Genomic DNA, 24939 nt, shown 5'->3' on the forward strand with positions numbered 1-24939 from the left:
TGACTCCACCCAAGAGCACACATGCGTGTAGGTAGATCTACGCACGTTAAGTATGTGGAAACCTTAACACACACACACACACACACACTCCCTGAGACGGTAAAAACTTTAACCAATACCTTGTGTGTGTGTGTGTGTCTGTGTGTGTTTGTAGAGCGGTAGCTTCTCTGAACATCCCTCTGTTCCCTGTGGACCTGTGGACCCCTCCAAGGATCCTATGGACTTCCTGAAGACTGTGCCACTCTTTGACTACCAGCTCTACTTCCAGGACCCCGTAAGTGTGTGTGTAGAACGGAGGAGGGGAGAGGAACTTTACTCTATTGTCTCCCTCCTGTACGGTACCATATTCATCCATAATGCCTCAGTACAACAGCTTTGGCAGCCAGGTCACTCGTGATACAAGTCAGTGTTCGACTTCCATCCATGTCTGAGGATGTCGGGAGATGACGTGGAAACCCACCACTAGAGGTCTGCTGTTACCTTTAAATAGGTTTCAGTTGTAGAGGGGGGTGGTGGATGGGTGTAAGCATCTGACTCTGGTTCCAAAGGTTGCAATTTCAAATCCAGCAATTTATATTTGTTTGAGGTTTTTGTTTTAAGTCTATCCCAAACCTTAACCATTTAGAGGTAATGTCTAACCTTAACCATTGAGAGTGAATGACTAACCTTAACCATTCAGAGTGAATGACTAACCTTAACCATTCAGAGTGAATGACTAACCTTAACCATTCAGAGTGAATGACTAACCTTAACCATTCAGAGTGAATGTCTAACCTTAACCATTCAGAGTGAATGACTAACCTTAACCATTCAGAGTGAATGACTAACCTTAACCATTCAGAGTGAATGACTAACCTTAACCATTCAGTGTGAATGTCTAACCTTAACCATTCAGAGTGAATGACTAACCTTAACCACTCAGAGTGAATGACTAACCTTAACCATTCAGAGTGAATGACTAACCTTAACCATTCAGAGTGAATGTCTAACCTTAACCATTCAGAGTGAATGTCTAACCTTAACCATTTAGAGGTAATGTCTAACCTTAACCATTCAGAGTGAATGTCTAACCTTAACCATTCAGAGTGAATGTCTAACTGTAACCATTCAGAGTGAATGTCTAACCTTAACCACTAAGAGTGAATGTCTAACCTTAACCACTAAGAGTGAATGTCTAACCTTAACCATTCAGAGTTAATGTCTAACCTTAACCACTAAGAGTGAATGTCTAACCTTAACCATTCAGAGGTAATGTCTAACCTTAACCATTCATAGTTCATGTCTGAACCTTAAACACTTGGAAATGTGACGTTTGGAACAACCTCGAAATGTTACATTTGAGGAACATGAATGAACATCTATTTCTGTTATGTTACATACATGTTACATACTTGCCGATGGTGCCTTTGTGTTCTATGATACAGGGTCTCTCCAGAGAGACTCCAGTGAACAGCCCTCTTACCTTACAGTAGGTAAACACCGCTGCTGTACAACGCAACGCTACGTCAACCTCCACATTCACACACACACACACACACACACACACACACACACACACACACACACACACACACACACACATACACACACACACACACCAAGAGAGAGGTAGATCGATGTGAGTGGTTAGAGTATGGTACACTGACATCAGAATCCCACTACTTAGTGATGAGTATGGAAGGAGACCAGCAGAACTTCAGTGACATCAGAATCCCACTACTTACAGTGTCTTGCGAAAGTATCCCCCCCCCCCCCCCTTGGCATTTTTCCTGTTTTGTTGCCTTACAACCTGGAATTAAAATTGATTTTTGTTGGGGGGAGGGTTGTATCGTTTGATTTACACAACATGCCTACCACTTTGAATATGCATAATATTCTTTATTGTGAAACAAACAAGAAATAAGACAAAAAAGCTGAAAACTTGAGAATGCATAACTATTCACCCCCCCCCCACCCCCTTTTGCTGCAATTACAGCTGCAAGTCTCTTGGGGGTATGTCTCTATAAGCTTGGCACATCTAGCCATTGGGATTTTTTTCCATTCTTCAAAGCAAAACTGCCCCTGCTCCTTCAAATAGGATGAGTGTAAGATTGCTGGTGTACAGCAATCTTTAAGTCATACCACAGATTCTCAATTGGATTCTCAAATCGTCCTGCTGGAAGGTGAACCTCTGCCCCAGTCTCAATCTCTGGAAGACTGAAACAGGTTTTCCCTCAATGAATTTCCCTGTATTCAGCACCATCATTCCTTCAATTCTGAACGGTTTCCCAGTCCCTGCCGATGAAAAACATCCCCACAGCATGATGCTGCCACCATCATATTCTGGTCACAACTTGTAGACTTGTTGCTGTGTGGTTGTTGCTAACCTTACTTTGCTACCTACCAACTTTCCGTATTTTAATTGACGTTTATATTTGTAGTTTTTCCATCGCTCAACTTTTTTTTCATTCAACTTTTTCACTCCGGACGCTTTATCTGGACGTGGTTCGTCAGGACCTCCTAATAGGGCTACTTAATGTTAGATCCCTCACTTCCAAGGCAGTTAAAGTCAATGAACTAATCACTGATCATAATCTTGATGTGATTGGCCTGACTGAAACATGGCTTAAGCCTGATGAATTTACTGTGTTAAATGAGGCCTCACTTCCTGGTTACACCATATCCCCCACTCATCCCGCAATGGCGGAGGTGTTGCTAACATTTATGATAGCAAATTTCAATTTACAAAAAAAACCCTGAAGTTTTCATTTTTTGAGCTTCTTCTAGTCATGAAATCTATGCAGCCTACTCAATCACTTTTTATATATACTGTCACGCCCTGACCATTGAGAGCCCTCGGGGTTCTCTATGGTGCAATAGGTCCGAGCATGACTAGGGGTTTATCTAGTCTTTATTTTCTATGTTGGTGTGAGTATGGTTCCCAATTGGAGGCAGCTGATGATCGTTGCCTCTAATTGGGGGATCATACTTAGAGTGGTCCTATTCCCACCTGCGTTGTGGGATATTGTTTTGTCTAGTGCCAATGTGCGCTATGAACTGCATGTTCATTTATTATTTGTTGTTTGAAGTTTCACCTCAATAAACATGTGGAACTCTACTCACGCTGAGCTTTGGTCCATTCACTCTTACGACGAATGTGACAGCTACTGTTTACAGGCCTCCTGGGCCATATACAGCATTCCTCACTGAGTTCTCTGAATTCCTATTGGACCTTGTAGTCATGGCAGATAATATTCACATTTTTGATGACTTTAATATTTACATGGAAAATTCCACAGACCCACTCCAAAAGGAGTGTCATATATACACATATTCATATACATAGCTCATATATCAAGCACATATATTAAGCCGCCTGACTCAAGTCATTGCACGCACCCCTGTCCAAACAGGAAGCACCCTAGCCCCAGCCATAAACTGCCAGTTTCAGTTCCCCTTATCTCACGACTCCTGGACACACAGACACTTCATCGCACGAACACACACACCTCACTCCCCCCTCTACTGGTCGGGTGCCAAGAGCAGAGGACTCTGCTGTGCACCAATGGCGCCTGCTCTGGCTGGAGCAGGCCTGCCTCCAACTCTTCGGGACCAGTCAGAAGACCAACACGACAAGACTCCACCTACATTATTCCATGTATAAAATCTGTTGCAACCTCTGTCTAGGTCCCTTTTCAGCTGACTCCTTACTGAGTTATATGACTAGGTCCGTGCACGTTAAACTGCAGGACAAGATATCTTTTGACTCAATAAACTGCCTTTTTGTTACAACTGAAATCCACTCTGTCCAGCGTCCATGATTTGGTCTCACTGTCCTGTAATTCAACACCAACAAAACTTGTTAGCAGAGGATGGTTCTTCTTCCTGAATTAGATCCACGATAGGTCGGTGTGAGAGGCGAGACAAATCATACGGTTCGAATCAGACGGAAGAGTGACCTGTAGTCTAGGAGACCTTCAACCGTTCGACTTGCCTCAGGAAACTGATCAGAAATGTCAACCAAAAGGTAAGCAGAGCCTGTTAAATCAAAATCTGCATATTGTATCTTAGCCTACAACCAAATTTTGATCAGTAGTACTGAGGGTGAGTATGAATCGTTGCTAAATTGATACTAAACTGTTGAAGGCATAGGTCAAAAGATATCTTGTGCATAATATAACTTTTTATGATTTGTTAATGTGTTGATCAAATGAATAATTGATGAGCTGAAATCTGCATAGAAAACCGTCCTATTTTGAATAGGTTGTGTATGAAGTGAAGTCAGGTAGAATTAATATAACCAGATTTGACCTCCGCGATTCCGTGACTGGGGATGCATTTGTGCCCAATTCAGAGAAAACATTTGTTGGGGCTTAATTGCCATACTGTGAATACATAAACGGTGTAAAATTGACGTCCGCTGAGCCCAAATATGCGAATTAACCCAGCCGCCGTGCTGAATGCTGACTGGTTGCTATTTTCCTTTTTCTGCTGTTGGTATTCCCCAGGATGCTAATATTATTCTGATAATTGTTACACACCTGCCTAAATTTACTAATATATTGTTCCAAAAGGAAATTACTGAATTATTTATAGAAAGTACTTAAATAAGCCGCCGAGCTGAGCACTGACTTTTGATTGACAGCCGCCGAGTTAAACACTGACTTTTAGTTTTTCCATTTCTATTGGTATTTCCTAAAGTACTAAAATTATTCTGACAATTGTTATAGAACCGCTTGAATTTACTAATATATTGTTCCAAAAGGTGATTGCTGAATTCTTTGTAGAAAATATTTAAATAATTCACTGACCAAGTCCGCATAAAAAATACCGGTTCCCAAAGTGATAAAATTATTCTGACAATTGTTATAGAATCGCCTGATTTCACTAATATATTGTTCCAAAAGGAAATCACTGAATCATTTCTAGAAAATACCTAAATAAATCGCTGAACAAATTCAAATAAACTACCGGAGAAACACACACGTGGCTGGCACCACATACTGATAAATCTTTGCGTGCGAGGGTGAGACACAAGAGATAAGTCTGTGCCGACACCGCGAATACATCCCTGGTTTCGACCAGGGACGGGCTAAGCATGCAAAGATAGAAATAAACACCACATAGTAAGGATTGAATATACCTAAATAACGCATTATACGCATTATCAGACGAACTAGATAAAATGTCTGCAGCCACCACGCCCAAACTCAAATTCAATGAATATTTAGATCAGGGTATGATTGATAGAGCGGGAGGGAAAGAACAGTATAGCAAAGTGAAGAAAGTGTGGGAACGGATAAAATTAAAATGGACACAAGCAGGTTACTTTAGCGGGGGACCTCCTACAGGGGGGAAACTCCAATCTATGCAGAAAGAGCTAGAGGAAGCAGTAGAAAAAGCAAGAGCGAGTGAGACGGAGAGGAACAAGATACACATGTTCAAAAAAGAAGGCACTAGAGAGAGAGAGAGAGCAGAAGCAGAGCTAAAGATAGGGACATGGGCGATAGAGGAGAGTAGGAGGGTGCAACCGCAGAAGAAACCAGACATAGTGGGCGTGGTCTCTGCAACGTCAGCAGATACCAAAGCTCCACACGATTATTCTCCCACAGCCCCCCAAGCTGACAACACCAACACGGCGTCTGCTCCTCCCTCACTATACCCAGAGATACCAATAGAGGTGGCCCAACCTCCACCATGTTCAATGGGGCACAATCAACGTGGCCCGTCTCACAACCCGTTCAAAGGCAACCTCACCAGGACCCAGCCCGCAATTCAGGCCCCTCTTCTAAGTGTACAGGCGGGCCAGCTGAAAGGGGCTATGAGCTTTGGAATAACAGGAGGGCAGATTATGTGTGAGCAAATCACCACCAGTACTCCAGGTCCAGGGAACACCTCGCAGGATCAGGACCAAAAATGCAACTCCGGGGCTTTCCCCGGAACCGGACCACTCCTGATAGACCTCAGGGGGTCTGTGGGCTCTCTCACGAGTCCGAAGAGTACAGATGGCGGTGTGCGCTTCCTCACACCTCCTAAACCCGCCTACTACCGAGAGTGTTCCCCGCACAGCCTGCAAGCTGAGGAAGGATCCTGCCAGAGCCAGGTGAGCCAGGCAATGGAAGATGATGAGGACAGTAACAGACACGCGTAGAGGTAGTGTAGAGGTAGAATATCAGATACAAGACCTAAGAAGACAACTGAATAAATCCATAGCCCTAGCAAGAGGATTGATGGGCGTCGAAGGAGAAGGGATGGGTGAATACCACATCGAAGGCATAGTGAAGGGAAAGGTGACGGACGTGACCGACACCCAGAGGGCTACCACCACCCGGATGTCTGCCCGGCAGGCCGGACTGAGAGCTAAAGGAGTGACCGCCAGAGAACACTGGGACTCTGAACGGGGTGGAGCCTGCATGTTTCCCCTACGCCCAGCAGCTGATCCACGCTTCTTAGAGTACCAACCCTGGAAAATGACTGACCTGACCACACTGATGGAACAAATGCCTAGTCTGCATGGAGGGGCCTCAGCATGGCTACTCCAACTTCAGACTCTGACTTTGGGTCTGAATCTCTGCCTGGGAGATATGAAAGCACTACTAGCCAGAGCAACCGACAATGGCAAAATGACCGCTCTCATGAAAGCAGCCAACCTGGACGACGACCAGCCTACCCTGCCACTGGACCATTTTAGGACCATACTATGGGGGGAACTGCGCAGAGCATACCCTACAGAAAGAAACCATGCTACCCTGTCTTAATTTACCATCAATCCAGGTGAGAATCCAGCAGCATACCTGGACAGGGCCAAAACCACCTGGAGATCAGTCCACGATGAACCATTCGATCACACGAACACCACTCTCAACATGTGGAAAGACATGGTGGTGAATGGGTGCCCAGAAGATGTAAAAATCAAACTCAGAGGAACCGTGGGGCTGATCGCACTCCCTCTGACACAATTCAATACGCATGTGCACCACCATGTGACCCAGCACAACAAGGAAAAGGGGGGTGCTGAGAGCCAGGTCCAGTCCCTTCAAGTTCAACTCTTGAAGCTCCAACTAAAAGAGGCACAGAAAGGTGAAAAACCAAAGAAACAGATGATGGCAGAAGAAACCCAGGATCCTGAACATAAACCGGACATCTCTCAAATAGTGGCACAGACTGTCTCTCAGATGATCCAACAGCAGGCCGCGCCACTCCCTGTTCCAACAGGGACCCAACCAATGGTGGCACAATACCCTCCCCCACAGCAGTATGGCCCGCCACAACAGCAGCCATATTGGCAACAACGGGGCACCTACACCGGTCTACCCAGAGGGGTGTGCTACAACTGTGGAACTCCTGGCCATTATTCACGGAATTGTCAACAGCCACTCTCCACTCAGCAACGCCTATGGAGAGGTAGGGGACACCCACCTCTGCAACACCATCAACCAGGACCCAGTCACCTGCAGCAGCCAGCACCTGCATACAACCCGGACCTACTCACATGCAGCAGCAACAGCAAGACTACAATCAACCTCAGTTCCAAGGCATGGCAGGGAACGCCTTGCCCTGGCCATGACGATGCCCCCCACCCGCTGCAGGAGAAGGGAGCCAACTTACTGGGGGAAAAAAAAAAAAACATTTTTACCCCATACCAATGAACCTCCTCGCACCCGGATCATCAACAGGTTTTGCACAACTGACAACAGATCTATCTGCGGTTGGATGTTTCTGTATAAGACGAATTCACCTCATCCGTCCTTTTCCAGAAACAAGAGGGGGAGGAAGCAGAAAGGAAGCAGAACAAAGAACAAAGAACAAAGGACTGGTGGAACTAAAGACCCTTCAAAAGGTCTCGCACATCTGGTGGCACCCTCAAATTAAAGTAATGACTGACTTATTTTGCGACGTAATGACTGACTTATTTTCTGACGAATGCAACATTTGTGGCAGCCACAACTCAAAGAAACCATATCAAACATACCTAATGCATGTTTTCAGGACATTAGCATAGACTACACCGACATGGGCCCCGAAAATATATTCAAAGGAAAACGCTATCTCCCAGTTATGGTAGATAGGTGTCCAAATGGTTAGAAGCAATACCAACAGCAAAAGAGAATGCTAGGTCAGTCATTAAGTGGCTACAAACCAAACTAATACCCAGGTATATTGACAGTGGCTCACAGTTCAGTAACAAACACCTAAGACAGGTGGAAGAAAGATTTGGCATAACACACAGATTCGGTTCTGTGTACCATTCCCGGTCCCGAGATCTGGTGGAACGTCAAACCAAAAGTTGAAAGCTAAGATAGCTAAAGTGTGTGCAGGTTCAAAGTTGACATTGGTTGAAGTCCTGCCTCTGGCACTGATGGCTATGAGAGCCTCACCAGGAGCAGGCACCCATCTCTCTCCTCATGAGAAAATGACTGGAAGAGTCATGCCTGGTCCACTAAGGGAGGGAGGTCATATGCCCGCTCTTGATGTACAACAAATTGTGATGTCTGATTATGTGAAAAAATTGACGGTACTCTCTGCAGCACTCTCTACCCAGGTTCGCAAGGTCCAAGAGGGGGAGCTGCCGGGAGACACGCCACCACTGAAGGTAAAAGTTGGAGACTGGGTGAGGGTTAAAGTCCACAAGAGAAAGTGGCTGGAACCCAGGTGGACTGGACCGTACGAAGTGAAGGAGGTTACTTCACACTCAGTCCAGGTCAAAGGTAAATCAGGCGCACCTTGGCACCACCTTACACATTGCACCCCAGCCCCAACTCCTTCCAGAACACTGACTGAAGTCTGAGCTGATTTGAGCAGCCTAATTCGATACCAAATTAAGACACTCCTGACTCAGGTGATGGAGTATCAAACTCCATCTCCCCTGACAAAGGAACCTCGCCCAGTTAGAGGGATATTTCTCTCTCCCTGGGCAAGGCTAGGAATATCTGGGCCTTTGTTTGTGATATTCCTACTGATATTTGGGGTGTCCCTGGGCACTTTCACATGGTTAATAGAACAACTATCACACCCTACCACATCACGTACACTTACCCAGTCCCCTATCCCTGACACCGTCCCTAACATCACTCACTCCAATCACTCCCGTCCCAAACGCAGAATTACACCTACAGACCAACAATGCACTCCATACAAGGTTAGAAGCACCACCTTATTACCTAGTTTCGCTGCATAATAGAGGGGGTTTTTGTTTTCGTCATCTCCTCCTTCTCGGTTCTATATAGTTTTCTTAAAAGACGTGAAGAGGGGGACTCCAAAATTTGGTTTCTACCAAATTGTATGGTTGCTCCATATTCTATTTCTATTGTTCACGTCTAATAGACGTGAACAGGGGGATTTGTCATATATACACATATTCATATACATAGCTCATATATCAAGCACATATATTAAGCCACCTGACTCAAGTCATTGCACACACCCCTGTCCAAACAGGAAGCACCCTAGCCCCAGCCATAAACTGCCAGTTTCAGTTCCCCTTATCTCACGACTCCTGGACACACAGACACTTCATCGCACAAACACACACACTTCACTTCCCCCTCTACTGGTTGGGTGCCAAGAGCAGAGGACTCTGCTGTGCACCAATGAGGCCTGCTCTGGCTCCAACTCCAACTCTTCGGGACCAGTCAGAAGACCAACACGACAAGACTCCACCTACATTATTCCATGTATAAAATCTGTTGCAACCTCTGTCTAGGTCCCTTTTCAGCTGACTCCTTACTGAGTTATATGACTAGGTCCGTGCACGTTAAACTGCAGGACAAGATATCTTTTGACTCAATAAACTGCCTTTTTGTTACAACTGAAATCCACTCTGTCCAGCGTCCATGATTTGGTCTTACTCTCCTGTAATTCAACACCAACAGGAGCCATCATCGACTCAGTTGGTTTTGTCCAACATGTCTCCGGAACTACTCACTGCCACAGTCATACTCTGGACCTAGTTTTGTGGAATAAATGTTTTGGATCTTAATGTTTTTCCACATATCCTGGACTATTGGACCACCATTTTATTCTGTTTGCAATCGCAACAAATAATCTGCTCAGACCCAAACCAAGGATCATCAAAACTCGTGCTATAAATTCTCGGACAACGCAAAGATTCCTAGATGCCCTTCCAGACTCCCTCCGCCTACCCAAGGATGCCAGAGTATAAAAATTAGTTAAAACCTCTCTGGGATAGGCGGGAAAGTCGCGTCCCACTTGGCCAATAGGGAAAATGCAGAGCGCCAAATAAAAATAATACTATAAAAATCTAACTTTCATTAAATCACACATGTCAGATACCAAATTAAAGCTGCCCTCGTTGTGAATCCAGCCAACATGTCGGATTTCAAAAAGGCAGAAATAAAATATAAATCATGCATTACCTTTGATAAGCTTCTTTTGTTGGCACTCCAATATGTCCCATAAACATCACAATTGGTCCTTTTGTTCGATTAATTCCATTGATATATATACAAAATATCAATTTTTTTGGCTCGTTTGATCCAGAAAAACACAGCTTCCAATTTGCGCAATGTCACTGCAAAATATCTCAAAAGTGACCTGTAAACTTTGCCAAAACATTTCAAACTACTTTTGTAATTCAACTTTAGGTATTTTTAAACGTTAATAATCCATCAAATTGAAGACGGGACTATCTGTGTTCCATACAGTAAGACAACAAACTGACACTACTTTTCGAGTCATGCGCCTCTCTCAAAAAGTACACTTCAAATGACACTCATTCAAGATGGCCGTACTTCTTCATTACACAAAGGAATAACCTCAACCAATTTCTAAAGACTGGTGACATCCAGTGGAAGCGGTAGGAACTGTAAACAAGTCCCTTAGAAATCTAGTCTCCCAATGAAATCACATTGAATAGACAGTGACCTCAAAAGAAAAATCTGAATGGTTTGTCCTCTGGGTTTTGCCTGCTACATCAGTTCTGTTACACTCACAGACATGATTCAAATCGCTTTAGAAACTTCAGAGTGTTTTCTATCCAAATCTACTAATGATATGCATATATTATATTCTGGGGAGGAGAACCAGGAAGTTGAAATTGGGCACGCTATTTATCCAAAAGTGAAAATGCTGCCCCGTATCCCAAAGAAGTTATTAACCACCTAACTGAGGAACTCAATTTAACATTGCGCAATATTCTAGATGCAGTCACACACATAAAAACAAAAAGCATTTGCCATAAGAAACTAGCTTCCTGGTATACAGAAAATACCCGAGCTCTGAAGCAAGCTTCCAGAAAATTGGAACGGAAATGGCGCTACACCAAACTGGAAGTCTTCCGACTAGCTTGGAAAGACAGTAGCGTGCAGTATCGAAGAGCCCTCACTGCTGCTCGATCATCCTATTTTTCCAATTTAATTGTGGAAAATAAGAACAATCAAAAATGTATTTTTGATACTGTAGCAAAGCTAACTAAAAAGCAGCATTCCCCAAGAGAGGATGGATTTCACATCAGCAGTAATGAATTCATTAACTTCTTTGAGGAAAATATCATATCGTTAGAAAGCAAATTATGGACTCCTCTTTAAGTCTGCGTATTCCTTCAAAGCTCAGTTGTCCTGAGTCTGCACAACTATGCCAGGACCTACGATCAAGGGAGACAATAAAGATTTTAGTACTATATCTTTTGACACATTGATGAAAATAATCATGGCCTCTAAATCTTCAAGCTGCATACTGGACTGCATTCCAACTAAACTACTGAAAGAGCTGCTTCCTGTACTTGGCACCCATATGTTGAACATAATAAACGTCTCTCTATCCACTAGATGTGTAACAAACTCCCTAAAGGTGGCATTAATAAAGCCTGTTTTGAAAAAGTCAAACCTTGACCCAGAAAAAAAATAAAAATATCGGCCTATAATCGAATCTTCCATTCCTCTGAAACATTTTAGAAAAAGATGTTGTGCAGCAACTGCCTTCCTGAATAATCTCCACCTGGCACAGCCAGAAGAGGACTGGCCACCCCTCATAGCCTGGTTCCTCTCTAGGTTTCTTCCTAGGTTCTGGCCTTTCTAGGGAGTTTTTCCTAGACACCGTGATTCTACACCTACATCGCTTACTGTTTGGGCTTTTAGGCTGTGTTTCTGTACAGCACTTTGTGATATCAGCTGATGTAAGAAGGGCTTTATAAATACATTTGATTTGATTTGATCATGTTTCACTGTGGGGATGGAGTTCTCGGGGTGATGAGAGGTGTTGGGTTTGTGCCAAACAAACCCTTTCTTTGATGGCCAATTTTAGTTTAATCTGACCAGAGTACCTTTTTCCATATGTTAGGGGAGTCTCCCACATGACTTGTGACGAACACCAAACGTGTTTGCTTATTTTTTTCATTAAGCAATGGCTTTTTTTCTGGCAACTCTTACATAAAGCCCAGCTCTGTGGAGTGTATGGCTTAAGGTGGTCCTGTGGACAGATACTCCAATCTCCGCTGTGGAGCTTTGCAGCTCCTTCAGGGTTATCTTTGGTCTCTTTGTTGCCTCTCTGTCCTCCTTGCCTGGTCCGTGGGTTTTGGTGGGCAGCCCTCCCTTGGCAGGTTTGTTGTGGTGCCATATTCTTTAAAAAATGTAACAATGGATTTAATGGTGCTCCATGGGATGTTCAAATTCCTGATATTTTTTTATAACCCAACCCTGAACATTACTTGTCCACAACTTTGTCCCTGACCTGTTTGGAGAGCTCCTTGGTCTTCATGCTGCCGCTTGCTTGGTAATGCCCCTTGCTTAGTGGTGTTGCAGACTCTGGGGCCTTTCAGAACAGGTTTATATCTACTGAGATCATGTAGCAGATCATGTGACACTTTGATTGCACACAGGTGGACATTATTTAACTAATTATGTGACTTCTGAACGTGATTGGATGCACCAGATCTTATTTAGGGGCTTCGTAGCAAAGGGGATGATACTCACGCACCACTTTTCCATTTTTTTTTTTTTTTGCATTTTATAAAATAAATACTTTTTTCCATTTCACTACACTAATTTGGACTATTTTGTGTATGTCCATCACATTAATTTCAAATAAAAATCCATTTAAATTACAGGTTGCAATGCAACAAAATAGGAAAAACCCCAAGGGGGATGAACACTTTCACAAGGCACTGTAGCGATGAGTACTGAAGGAGCCAACTAGAAAATCACTGACATTAGAATCCATGAAATTTACTCGCCACACCTCAGGAGATGTCTCTGTCTGTATGTGTGTGTGTGTGTGTGTGTGTGTGTGTGTGTGTGTGTGTGTGTGTGTGTGTGTGTGTGTGTGTGTGTGTGTGTGTGTGTGTGTGAGTGTGTGTGTGTGTGTGCTTGTGTGTGTGTAGGGTGGTCCTGTGTTATGTCACCTGAGCTGTGAGTGAAAGCAGCAGACACCTGATGTCATAAAGACACGCCCATCTCAGATATTAACCTCATTATTCCACCTGATGTCATAAAGACACGCCCATCTCAGATATTAACCTCATTATTCCACCTGATGTCATAAAGACACGCCCATCTCAGATATTAACCTCATTATTCCACCTGATGTCATAAAGACACGCCCATCTCAGATATTATCCTCGTTATTCCACCTGATGTCATAAAGACACGCCCATCTCAGACATTAACCTCATTATCCCACCTGATGTCATAAAGACACGCCCTTCTCAGACATTAACCTCATTATCCTGCCTGATGTCATAAAGACACGCCCTTCTCAGACATTAACCTCATTATCCCACCTGATGTCGTAAAGACACGCCCTTCTCAGACATTAACCTCATTATCCCAATGTTTTACTGTTTCTGTATTTAACAACAGTCAGCCTCCCTCCCTCCCTCCCTCCCTCCCTCCCTCCCACCTCTCCACCTGGTCTTGTTTGATGCCAGTTGCATTGTTGTTATTTTAACTACCCAACCTGGCGTGCCATTCTAAATAAAGACCGTATGAGAGGAATCCTGCTCCAGGCACCATTCCATCTCCACTCATAAACAGCAATTAACCGGTGCCAACATGAGCAAACTCTCTATCTCACACACGCACGCACACGCACACACACGCGCACACACACCTGCCTCCACCCTATAAAATCCTAACCACTTATCCAGCTCACTTCTTCTGTCAACACACAGTGAAGACTTTCCCGACCCCCCCCCCCCACCGAACACACCGTCCGTTACGCCATCCATGATGACATCACGAAACCATTCCCCCCCCCCAAAAAAAAAATCACAGCTCAGTGTGTCCCCACAGAACTAGTTTACGCCTGACCCCTGACCCTTAACCCGCAGCCTCAGCCTTTGGGCTGGAAAACATCAAAAGAGTTCGAGCCATGGTTGACCAATGCCTGGTTTTGGCCAACCACGGACCAGGATTCTTCTAGGAGCACGAGTGTGTGTGTGTGTGTGTGCGTGTGTGTGTGTGTGTGTGTGTGTGTGTGTGTGTGTGTGTGTGTGTGTGTGTGTGTGTGTGTGTGTGTGTGTGTGTGTGTGTGTGTGAGTGTGTGCATCAGTGGAGGCTGCTGAGGGGACGCCGGCTCATAATAATGATTGAAATGGAGTGAAATCAGACATATGAAAACCATGCGTTCAATACCATTCCATTGACTCCATTCCGTTATTATGAGCCGTCCTCCCCCCATCAGCCTCCACTGTGTTGTGTGTGTGTTCACCTTCCCATCGGTCCTACAGACACAGTACAGTTGTCCCCCAGAGTGAGGTTCCCTCCTTTAGAGAAGGAATCCACCGCCCTGCATCAGAATCACCATCAGGTCTGATACCTAGACACACGCACGCACGCACACACACACACACACACACACACACACACACACACACACACACACACACACACACACATGTGTGTACAGCTGCAACAATCAGTTAGCAGATGTTTAAAGTTGGTGAGGGAAATAAAAGTCTCCAACTTCAGCAATTTTTAGATTTGTTCCAGTCACAGACAGCAGAGAACTGGAAGGAAAGGCGGCCAAATGAGGTTTTGGCTTTAGGGATGATCAGTGAGATACACCTGCTGGAACGCGTGCTACGGGTGGGTGTTGCCATCGTGACCAGTGAACTGAGATAAGGCGGAGCTTTACCTAGCATGGACTTGTAGATGATCTGGAGCCAGTGGGTCTGGCGACGAATATGTAGCGAGGGCCAGCCGACTAGAGCATACAGGTCTCAGTGGTGGGTGGTATAAGGTGCTTTAATAACAAAACGGATGGCACTGTGATAAACTGCATCCAGTTTGCTGAGTATAGTATTGGAAGCTATTTTGTAGATGACATCACCGAAGTCGAGGATCGGTAGGATAATCAGTTTTACTAGGGTATGTTTGGCGGCGTGAGTGAAGGATGCTTTGTTGCGAAATAGGAAGCCGACTCTAGATTTGATTTTGGATTGGAGATGTTTAATATGAGTCTGGAAGGAGAGTTTACAGTCTAGCCAGACACCTAGGTACTTATAGATGTCCACATATTCTAGGTTGGAACCATCCAGGGTGTTGATGCTAGTCGGGCGTGCGGGTGCAGGCAGTGAACGGTTGAAAAGCATGCATTTGGTTTTACTAGCATTTAAGAGCAGTTGGAGGCCACGGAAGGAGTGTTGTATGGCATTGAAGCTTGTTTGGGGGTTAGATAGCACAGTGTCCAAGGAAGTATACAGAATGGTGTCGTCTGTGTAGAGGTGGATCAGGGAATCGCCCGCAGCAAGAGCAACATCATTGATATATACAGAGAAAAGAGTCGGCCCGAGAATTGAACCTTGTGGTACCCCCATAGAGACTGCCAGAGGACCGGACAACATGCCCTCCGATTTCACACACTGAACTCTGTCTGCAAAGTAGTTGGTGAACCAGGCAAGGCAGTCATTAGAAAAACCGAGGCTACTGAGTCTGCCGATAAGAATATAGTGATTGACAGAGTCGAAAGCCTTGGCCAGGTCGATGAAGACGGCTGCACAGTACTGTCTTTTATCGATGGCGGTTATGATATCGTTTAGTACCATGAGCGTGGCTGAGGTGCACCCATGACCGGCTCGGGAACCGGATTGCACAGCGGAGAAGGTACGGTGGGATTCTTCTAGGTCAGTGATCTGTTTGTTAACTTGGCTTTCGAAGACCTTAGATAGGCAGGGCAGGATGGATATAGGTCTGTAACAGTTTGGGTCCAGTGTGTCTCCCCCTTTGAAGAGGTGGATGACCGCGGCAGCTTTCCAATCCTTGGGGATCTCAGACGTATCGATACGAAAGAGAGGTTGAACAGGCTGGTAATAGGGGTTGCGACAACGGCAGCGGATAGTTTCAAAAATAGAGGGTCCAGATTGTCAAGCCCAGCTGATTTGTATGGTTCCAGGTTTTGCAGCTCTTTCAGAACATCTGCTATCTGGATTTGGGTAAAGGAGAAGCTGGGGAGGCTTGGGCAAGTAGCTGCGGGGGGGGGGCGGAGCTGTTGGCCGAGGTTAGAGTAGCCACGAGGAAGGCATGGTCAGCCGTTGAGAAATGCGTGTTGAAGTTTTCGATTATCATGGATTTATTTACAGGATGCACATTTCTGCTTGAAAAAGCTGGCCTTTGCTTTCCTGACTGACTGCGTGTATTGGTTCCCAACTTCCCTGAAAAGTTGCATATCGCGGGGACTATTCGATGCTATTGCAGTCCGCCACATGATGTTTTTGTGCTGGTCGAGGGCAGTCAGGTCTGGAGTGAACCAAGGGCTATATCTGTTCTTAGTTCTGCATTTTTTTGAAGGGAGCATGCTTATCTAAGATGGTGAGGAAGTTACTTTTAAAGAATGACCAGGCATCCTCAACTGACGGGATGAGATCAATATCCTTCCAGGTTGATTAGAAAGGCCTGCTCGCAGAAGTGTTTTAGGGAGCATTTGACAGTGATAAGGGGTGGTCGTTTGACCGCAGACCCATTACGGATGCACGCTGAGATCCTGATTGAAGACAGCGGAGGTGTATTTGGAGGGCAAGTTGGTCATGTATATGAGGGTGCCCATTTTTACGGATTTAGGGTTGTACCTGGTGGGTTCCTTGATGATTTGTGTGAGATTGAGGGCATCTAGCTTAGATTGTAGGACTTGCGGGGATGTTAAGCATATCCCAGTTTAGGTCACCTAACAGAACAAACTCTGAAGCTAGATGGGGGGCGATCAATTCACAAATGGTGTCCAGGGCACAGCTGGGAGCTGAGGGGGCACGGTAGCAGGCAGCAACAGTGAGAGACTTATTTCTGAAGAGATTAATTTTTAAAATTAGAAGTTCGGGAATGGACCTGGAAAGTATGACATTACTTTGCAGGTTATCTCTGCAGTAGAATGTAACTCCTCCCCCTTTGGCAGTTCTATCTTGATGGAAAATGTTATAGTTGGGTATGGAAATCTCTGAATTTTTGGTGGCCTTCCTAAGCCAGGATTCAGACACGGCATGGACATCATGGTTGGCAGAGTGTGCTAAAGCAGTGAGTAAAACAAATTTAGGGAGGAGGCTTCTGATGTAGACAGGCATGAAACCAAGGCTTTTTCAATCACAGAAGTCAACAATTGAGGGTGCCTGGTGACATGCAGGGCCTGGGTTTACCTCCACTTCACCCGAGGAACAAAGGAGGAGTAGGATGAGGGTGCGGCTAAAGGCTATCAAAACTGGTCGTCTAGAGCGTTGGGGACAAAGAATAAAAGGGACAGATTTCTGGGTGTGGTAGAATATATTCAGGGCATAATGCGCAGACAGGGGTATGGTGGGGTGCGGGTACAGCGGAGGTAAACTCCGGCACTGAGTGATGATAAGAGAGGTTGTATCTCTGGACATGCTGGTTATAATGGGTGAGGTCACCGCATGTGTGGGAGGTGGGACAAAGGAGGTATCAGAGGTATGAAGAGTGGAAATAGGGGCTCCATTGTAAACTAAAACAATGATAACTAACCTGAACAACAGTATACAAGGCATATTGACATTTGAGAGAGCCATACAGCGAGGCATAAAGTAATCGCAGGTGTTGATTGGGAGAGCTAGCTAAAACAACAGGTGAAGACAACAGCTAATCAGCTAACACAACAACAGCAGGTAAAATGGCGATGACTAGGCAGAGAGGGTCGGATTAACTACACATACAGTACCAGTCAAAAGTCTGGACTCACTCCAAGGTTTTTAAACTATTTGTCTACATTGTAGAATAATAGTGAAGACATTAAAACTATGAAACAACACACATGGAATCGTGTAGTAACCACAACAAATTTGTGAAACAAAGTAGCCACCATGTGCCATTGATGACAGCTTTGCACACTCTTGTGGGCTTTTAAAAATGGGTTCTGAAAGGGAGAAAGCGTCCATGGGGGGGGGGTGTGTCTACTTCCTGGAGGCTGGACAAGCCAACTGGAGTAGGGTCTTATCACCCCCCCTACCATGGACGCCCATCACATCTGCCGGATATCAGACAAACTAAAGGAAAATAACCCCCCCCCACACCATGAATGCCCATCACATCTGCCGAAGATCAGACAAACTAAAGGAAAATACCCCCCCACCATGAACGCCCATTAGATCTGCCTGATATCAGACAAAATAAAGGAAAAGACCCCTCGCCCCACCATGAAAATAAACCCCCGCACCAACTTAGCTTAGGGAGTGAAAATAAATACGGAGCTAACCAAACAGGAAGACGAGATAAAAAGCCTTCCCAACTTAACCTGTTGAGTGTAGGGGGCAGTATTTTGATGTTTGGATGAAAAACTTATCCAAATGAAACAGCCTATTTCTAAGACGCGATCACATCCCATCAGTGGATGGCTTGGTGTCACCAGAGTTTTGCATGCACAACAACTTGGAGCAGACATTTTCTCTCTCTCTCCTATTGAAAAAGCTACGGTCCGGTTGAAATATTATCGATTATTTATTGTAAAAACAACCCGAGGATTGATTATAAAAAATGTTTGACATGTTCCTACGATCTTTACGGATACTATTTGGAATTTTCGTCTGCCCGCCAAGACGTGCACGAGCCTGTGGATTACTCAACAAAACGCTCCAACGAAATTGAGTTTTTTGGATATAAAAATAATCTTTATCGAACAAAAGGAACATTTATTGTGTAACTAGGAGTCTCATGAGTGCAAACATCCGAAGATCATCAAAGGTAAGCGATTCATTTTATTGCTTTTCTGACTTTCGTGACCAATCTACTTTGCTGCTAGCTGTTTGTAATGTTTTGTCTGCTGAGAGAGATGTCCTCACATAAACGCCGTGTTTGCTTTCGCTGTAAAGCTTTTTTGAAATCTGACACCCCAGGTGGATTAACAACAAGCTAAGCTGTGTTTTGCTATATTGCACTTGTGATTTCATGAAAATTCAATATTTTTAGTAATTTAATTTGAATTTGGCGCTCTGCAATTCAGAGGATGTTGACGAAAATGATCCCACTAACGGGATTGGTGCACGCCACCATTGTATTTCCTAATGAAGCTGTGGATGGAGGTGGTTAGAGTCCGGAAACATATTCCAAGCAGTACTGTAGCATAATATCTGATTCTGGACACCATTTCTCAATGAAGCAAGTCACAGGCACTCTCTGTTTGAGTTTCTGCTTGTAAACAGTAAGCAGGAGTATGGAGTCATGATCTGATTTGCCGAATGGGGGACGAGGGAGGGCCTTGTATGCTTGTTTGTAAGTAGAATATCAGTGGTCTAGGACTTTATCGCCCCTAGTGGCATTGGAGACATGTTGATGGAAGTTGGGTGTCTTAATAATGACTTGCAGACTTGCATTTTGCTGCTAACCTTACTTTGCTACCTGACAACTTTACGGTTTTTACTTTTTAATTACGTTTATATTATTTGTTTTTCCCTTGCTCGACTTTTTCACTCCGGACGCTTTTTCTGGACGTGGCTCGTCAGGACCTCCAACAGCCGAAGCTCCACATACATACCTACACGTACGCTACAGTCACAGACGCAGGCCTCCTTATTGTCCCTAGAATTTCTAAGCAAACAGCTGGAGGCAGGGCTTTCTCCTATAGACCTCCATTTTTATGGAATGGTCTGCCTATCGATGTGAGAGAAGCAGACTTGGTCTCAACCTTTAAGTCTTTATTGAAGACTCATCTCTTCAGTAGGTCCTATGATTGAGTGTAGTCTGGCCCAGGAGTGTGAAGGTGAACGGAAAGGCACTGGAGCAACGAACCACCCTTGCTGTCTCTGCCTGACCGGTCACCCCTCTCTACACTGGGATTCTCTGCCTCTAACCTTATTATGGCTTACTGGTGCTCTTCCATGCCGTCCTTAGGAGGGGTGCGTCACTTGAGTGATCTTCCTGTCTGGGTTGGCACCCCCCGTTGGGTTGAGATCTTTGTGGGATATACTCAGACTTGTCTCAGGATGGTAAGTTGGTGGTTGAAGATATCCCTCTAGTGGAGTGGGGGCTGTGCTTTGGCAAAGTCGGTGGGGTTATATCCTGCCTGTTTGGCCCTGTCCGGGGGTATCGTCAGATGGGGCAACAGTGTCTCCCGACCCCTCCTGTCTCAGCCTCCAGTATTTATGCTGCAGTAGTTTATGTGTCGGGGGCTAGGGTCAGTCTGTTATATCTGGAGTATTTCTCCTGTCTTATCCATTGTCAAGTGTGGATTTAAGTTCTCTCTCTCTCTCTCTCTCTCTCTCTCTCTCTCTCTCTCTCTCTCTCTCTCTCTCTCTCTCTCTCTCTCTCTCTCTCTCTCTCTCAGGACCTGATCCCTAGGACCCTGCCTCAGGACCATCTGACCTGATGACTCCTTGCTGCCCCAGTCCACCTGGCCGTGCTGCTGCTCCAGTTTCAACTGTTCTGCCTGCGGCTATGGAACCCTGACCTGTTCACCGGACGTGCTACCTGTCCCAGACGTGCTGTTTTCAACTCTCTAGATACAGCAGGAGCGGTAGAGATACTCTGAATGTGATCGGCTACGAAAAGCCAACTGACATTTACTCCTGAGGTGCTGACCTGTTGCACCTTCGTCAAACACTGTGATTATTATTATTTGACCCTGTTGTTCATCTATGAACATTTGAACATCTTGGCCGTGCTTCTACACCTGCATTGCTTGCTGTTTTGGGGATTTAGGCTGTGTTTCTGTACAGCACTTTGAGATATCAGCTGATGTAAGAAGGGTTTTATAATCACCGGCAACCAGAAAAGCGGCTTCTGGATGTTTTAGTTTTTTTAAAGTTTTTTTTTTAGTTTAGTTTATTTTTTATTTTTACAGGGACAGGGCACAGTAATCAACGTTTCAGTAAAAGTGCCGGTTTTAGCCAGCCGGCTAATTTTCAACCGCAGTCCCTGGGCAGGTTATTAAAAACAATTACAATATAGACAATAGCAGCATAGAACAAGTAAGACATAGCAACATAGGACAAGCAAGACATAGCATACAGACAGAGTACCATAAGACAAGCAAGACGTAGCATACAGACAGAGCAACATTGGACAAGCAAGACGTAGCATACAGACAGAGCAACATAAAACAAAAAGCAGCAAGACAAAATTCATAAAAGCAACAAAGTGTTTCCACACCTCACAAGCTACAGACAACAGACAACATGGAAAGCGGCAACACACAGCTAGGGACCATGTTCACAAATCTGATTGACCTTTAGCCATGTCTTCAAGCATTTTGTGAAAGTGTGATATGTGGTGCAGTTATGTGTGTGTGATGGCAGTGTATTCCAGACATGGGAAGCTCTCACAGAGAATGCAGATTTACTAAAGGTGCTTTTCCTTAGGGGAACTACCTCTCATGGCAGACCTTGTGGATCTGCTGCCATATGTCTGGGTTTTCTGTTTAACAAAAATATGGAGTGCAGGGGGAGCCAGGCCATTAAGGATCTTGAATACAAGACATGCGTCGGTGTATTGCACAAGATTTTCCCAACTCAAGAGCTCATGCTTTCTAAGAATGTGACAATGATGATGGCTATTGGGCTTCCTATCAAGCACTTTGAGAGCCTGTTTGTAGACAGACTGAATAGGTTTTAATGTTGTACAGCAAGCTTGGGCCCAACTAGTCAAGCAGTATGTTAAGTGGGGGAGTATCATAGATTTGAAGTACAGTTTTGCTACCTCTGTAGTCAAACAATTTTGTATAAATCGGAAATTAGCTAGGTTGAATTTGGTTATTTGAGCACTTTGAGATGTAAGTTTTCCTGCTTGTTTATAGCCTCGTACAATTCGTTAAGTTCCAGCTTGTTATTTTTCTTTTCCTGAGGTGGAATGTATACAACAGTCACGATAACAGCTGAAAAGTCCCTTGAGCGGTAGAAGGGTCGATATTTGACCATCAGCTATTCCAAGACGGTCGACACCGTGTGTGTATGTGTGTATTAGGCGTGGGGCGGTATCCAGATTTTCATATCGTCATACCATACATTTTCACATCGTCATGCCACGTGAGAAAAGCCCATTTGCACAAACTAATAGCAAAATCACATAGACGCTGTTAGCTAAATGCTAACGAGCAAAAACGAACATAAACAAATTGCATAGACAGACAAATCCAGCTCATAAAGTTAGCATAGCTATTAGCTATTAGCTACCGAAAGTGATTGTGAAAATAAACAAAGCTGTGATTAATTATTATTTTTTTAAGGTAGAGATGCATGTGTACACAGAGTAGAGGGCAGACAATTGAAGGAGAAAAGGAAAGAAAACGCTAGTAGGAAGCAAAATGACACTTTAACAATAAATCATGCAGAGCTCTTTGATGTCTGGCAGAAAGCCATTGTAAGATATCTGATGGCAAAAAAAAATGGATTAGTGAATTGTAGTGTAAATACATAATCTCATGTGACTCGCTATGAACACAGCTGCTCCCATTTCCCCCCCCCCATTGTGCTATTTACAAACAACCCTAACTACGGTAAGCTTCATAACGTAAAATAATGTGACAGATGAAATGAAGAACGCAATCTGCTTTATCTCCTAACGTACTGTACAAGTTGACTGCAGGTATTAACTTAAAAAGTAGCCACAAATATAAACATTTATTGAAAAAACTTTTAAAAAATAGTTTTGATGGTAATTGAAAAAACATCTCGTGCCTTTTTCCAAATACCCCGGTATACGGTATATAGGGCATACCGCCCAAGCCGTGTGTGTATGTGTGTGTGTGGTAGTGAACTTATGGCCGTCACCCAGTCGAGCAATGACTATGCCTCTGCCGCCCCAAGCTGTGATCATGAAGTCTGCCTTGATCACGGTGATGATAGCCAGGCCCTGACCGTTCGCTAATATATTGGCTGGAGGGAGAACACACACACACACACACACACACGGAGACTAAGACAGACACACACAAACAATTATTGGCGGGTCCTGCTAGCATGTTAGCATGAGTGATATAATTTCCTGCCTGGTATTTATGACTGTCACATGACATCAACATAGAGACTCAGAATGAAGGAGAGAGAAATTCAAATGGTATGAGTCAAAGATGTGAGCTCAGTAAGAGCACACACACACACCGAGAGAGACAGACACCGGGAGAGACAGACACAAGAGAGACAGACACAGAGAGAGACAGACACTGAGAGAGACAGACACGAGAGAGACAGACACAGAGAGAGACAGACACTGAGAGAGACAGACACTAGAGAGAGACAGACACGAGAGAGACAGACACACAGCAAGAGACACAGACACACACCGAGAGACACAGATACAGAGACAGACACAGAGAGAGACAGACACAGAGAGAGACAGACACCGAGAGAGACAGACACCGAGAGAGAGAGAGACAGACACCGAGAGAGAGAGACACAGACACCGAGAGAGAGAGACAGACACGAGAGAGAGAGACACTGAGAGAGACAGACACAGCGAGACAGACACCGAGAGAGACAGACACCGAGGGAGAGAGACAGAGACGAGAGAGAGAGCGACAGACACCGAGAGAGAGAGACAGACACGAGAGAGAGAGAGACACGAGAGAGAGAGAGAGAGAGAGAGAGAGAGAGACACACACAGAGAGAGAGAGAGACAGAGAGAGAGAGAGAGAGACACACACAGAGAGAGAGAGAGACAGAGAGAGAGAGACACACACCAAGAGACTCGGACACACACTCAGGGAGGGACTGAAGGAACACATACACCCACCTGGGATGAGTTTGTCCGGCCCGGTACGGCTGGAGATCTCAGTAAACTCTCAGAGGATCTTGGCAGCTTTCTTTGCCTCCGACTTCATGTTGGATGGGATGGGGTTATTCACTCTCAACACACACATACACATGAGCATCATCTGTCCCCATATGAGTAATATTCACTGTCAACACACACACAAGTCCCCATATGATTAGTTAGTAATGTGAAGTCATTGAGTCTTCGGCCAGGACAGCTGAAGTTCAGCATGTCACAGAGTTTAAGAGAATGTTTTCCGGACTGAAAGTAGATAGACTTGCTAGTTCTTGGTAACAATGATAAGCTAATGCTATACGGCTATTAACTAACCTATAACCTATGGCTGGGAATTGCCAAGGACCTCACAATATGATACTATCATGATACTTAGGTGCCGATTTAATACAGTTCATTCAGATAGTATTCACACCCCTTGACTTTTTCCACATTTTGTTGTGTTACAGCCTAAATTTAAAATGGAATACTTTTCGATTGTTTGATCACTGGCCTACACACAATACCCCATACTGTCAAAGTGGAATTATGTTTTTAAATTGTTTGTACAAATTCCTAAAAAATGAAAGCTGAAATGTCTTGAGTCAAGTATTCAACCCTTTTGTTGTGGCAAGCCTGAATAAGTTTGGGAGTAAAAATGTGCTTAACAAGTCACATAATAAGTTGCATGGACTCACTCTGTGTGCAATAATAATGTTTAACATGATTTTGTAATGACTACCTCATCTCTGTACCCCACAAATACGTTTTTATATACGGTGCATTCGGAAAGTATTCAGACCCCTTGACCTTTTACACATTTTGTTACGTT

At 44.5% G+C, this 24939-nt stretch overlaps 1 pseudogene; it reads right to left on the reverse strand.

The window, feature by feature from the left end:
- Positions 1-1372: 1372 nt before the first annotated feature.
- On the reverse strand, positions 1373-24234 carry LOC118944271 (annotated as a pseudogene).
- Between the last annotated feature and the right edge of the window lie 705 nt (positions 24235-24939).

This window comes from Oncorhynchus mykiss, chromosome 25 (genome assembly GCF_013265735.2).
Source record: "Oncorhynchus mykiss isolate Arlee chromosome 25, USDA_OmykA_1.1, whole genome shotgun sequence".
Lineage (NCBI taxonomy): Eukaryota > Metazoa > Chordata > Actinopteri > Salmoniformes > Salmonidae > Oncorhynchus > Oncorhynchus mykiss.